Here is a 2,500-nt window from a genome sequence, read left to right as displayed (position 1 = left end):
AAAAAAGGCGCGAACGGCGCGGGTTCGCACACAAGCACCCTCCGCTGCCTTGTTGGGGGGGGGGGCGGGGGGCGCGCGCCAGGCGCGGTATCACGGGTTGTTGGCGGGCCAGTGCCGCCCTGCCCCGCTGACGGCGCCTGTGTGGAGTGTGTGTTTGTGTGCGCGCGTGCCCCGCCCCGGGGCCCCCCTGCTGCCTCGGGGCGCCGGTCAGCCCGGGGTCAGGGATTTCTGCTGAGGCGGGGCGTTGAAAGCAGTGCGAGGGGAGCAAGGCAGGCACCAGGAAAGGGAGGGGGTAAGGGGCGGCAGCGGCCAGGCAAGAAGAAAGAAAGAAAGGAAGAAAGAGGAAAAGAAAGAAAGGAATAAAAGGCAGACAGACAGACAGACAGACAGACAGACAAGACCTAGAGACCTAGATTCGTAAGTGAGCACCTTCCCCTGCTGTAGGACCGCGTGCCGGGGCGGGGCGGGGCGGGGGGGGGGGGGGGGGCACCGCGCTCCCACACAGAAAACCGAGAAAAATCAGCAAGGCAGGAAAAGGAGGGGAAAAGACGCGCGTGCTCGGAAACGCAAAGAAACAAGAGCAAACCCGAAAAACAACACGACCCCAAAAAGAAGCGAGCGGAACCCCTTGCCCCGAAAGAAACGAACAAACAAACAAGCGAAGCGCTCGAGCCGGGGGGGGGGGGGGGGGGGGGCGGACGACCGGGGGTGCGCGGCGGGCCGTCCCGGTAGCGGCCGGCGCAGCGGGTCCGCCGTGGCAGCGGCCGGCCCACGCCCCCGGGCCTGGGAGGCTGCCTTGGCGGCGGCCAGAGGGTCTACCGGCTCCGGGAGTCTCGGAGGGGCGAGCCGGTCGACGCGGCTCCGCTGGGTCTCGCGGAGGCGAGCAGGTCGACCTGGATCCGGGGGTCGCGGAGGGGCGAGCTGGTCGACCGGGCTCCGCGAGGCTGCCTGGGGCGCGCGGCGTGCCGGTCTACCCGGCTCCGGGCTTGGGGCTCGGCCAGCCGGTCGACCGGGCTCCGGGAGGCGCGAGGAAGTGGCAGGCCGTCTCCCGGGTCCGCCTCCCACGCTGTCAGCAGGTCTACCCGGCTCCGGCGAGACTTGGCCGCCCTTCGGGGTGGTGACCGGTAGACCTGTTTCCCCCGGCTTTCCTCTGGAGCGGCGAAAGGGGTCGCTCTGCGTCGCTGCCTCCAGTTACGTCATCGTAGACGTGGGCCATTCCCGCGCCCCTCCCCGGTAGGAGGGGCGGGTGTCCTTTGGCTCTCCGGCGCCGCCTGACTTAGCGGTACGACTGTAGGGGAGAGAGGTGAGCAACCACTCACCTTCCGGAGACTGGCTCCCGGGCGCCCCCTGCGCATGCAGCCGACTTGCGAGAGGGGTGAGGCGGCCTGTGAGGGCAGGCAGGAGCGGTCCCGTCCCGGTTCTCTCCACCGGAGCGCGCTTGGTGCGGCGGCCTCCCGGCAGCTCCCTGGCAGCCCCGCGAGCGTGTCCCAGGTGCCAGGAAGCGCGGAGAGAGGGCTCGCCGGCGGCTAGTGGCTGGAGCGCGGGTTGGCCCGGCGAGAGCAAGAGCGAGAGCGAAGGGGGGCACGGGGGTGCCCCGTGCGGCTCCGGCTTCGGGGTTCTCCGCCGCAGGCAGCGCGGGGCGATGCCAGCGCTCCGGCTGCCGATCCCATCCCTACCCGCACGCAGCGCCCGCTGAGGCGTCCCGGGACACGTCGCAGAGGCCCCTCGGCGGGCCGGTGCTTCCCTGCTCGCCCTGTCCCAGGGAGCGCGGGGGGGTGGCCGGTGTTCAGGCTCGAGCGGGCACCTCTGGCAGACGCTGCTCCCTCACCCCCACGCAGCGCCCGCCGCTGGCTGCCTCCTCGGTGGCCACGCCGGGCAGGGCAGTTGGCTCAGGACCTGACCGATCTCGATCGATCGATGAGGCCGTTCGGGTCGCGTCGGAGAGGGCCCCCGGCGGGTCGGCTCTTCCGTGCTCCCCGTCACAGGGTGCGCGGCGGTGTCCGATGTTCAGGCAGGGGGGTCTCCTCTCCAGCGCGCGCCCCGTGGTGTGCGAGGTGCTGCCCGCTGGAGCGGCGAGGGGCCGCTTTCCTCGGGCTTCTTTCACCGAACCCGGCTCTGCGAGGCCGAGTGGCCCTGTGAGCTCCCAGGCGTCCGAAAAACCTGCGCGAGGCGTCGGCGATGGTCCCAGCCCCGGGTCGCCGGGTGCCGGCCGCAAGCAGCTCGATGGGTGGGGGTGGCGAACCGAGAAGCAGGGGCGAGTTGGGTGCCAGCCCACCCCCCTGGGTGTGCCGCGGGGGCACCGTGCTGCGCGGAAAAAAAGCGAGGGCCGGGGGCGTCCGCCCCCCGCCGCCTAGAGCTGCCGGACCCCCCGCCTGCTGCGGAGCGTGCCGCCCCGGTGTTCCTCGGTTGGGGGGGGCCGCGCCCGCCTCGAGGTCGCTTACCTCCTCTAGCACGTCCGTGGCTCCCGCCAAGGGAGCGGCGTGCGCGCGGGCGGAGAGGG

This window comes from Dromaius novaehollandiae, unplaced genomic scaffold (assembly GCF_036370855.1).
Source record: "Dromaius novaehollandiae isolate bDroNov1 unplaced genomic scaffold, bDroNov1.hap1 HAP1_SCAFFOLD_94, whole genome shotgun sequence".
In the NCBI taxonomy this organism is placed as follows: Eukaryota; Metazoa; Chordata; class Aves; order Casuariiformes; family Dromaiidae; genus Dromaius; species Dromaius novaehollandiae.
The sequence above is the reverse complement of the archived record's forward strand: the minus strand, read 5'-3'. Positions refer to the sequence as shown.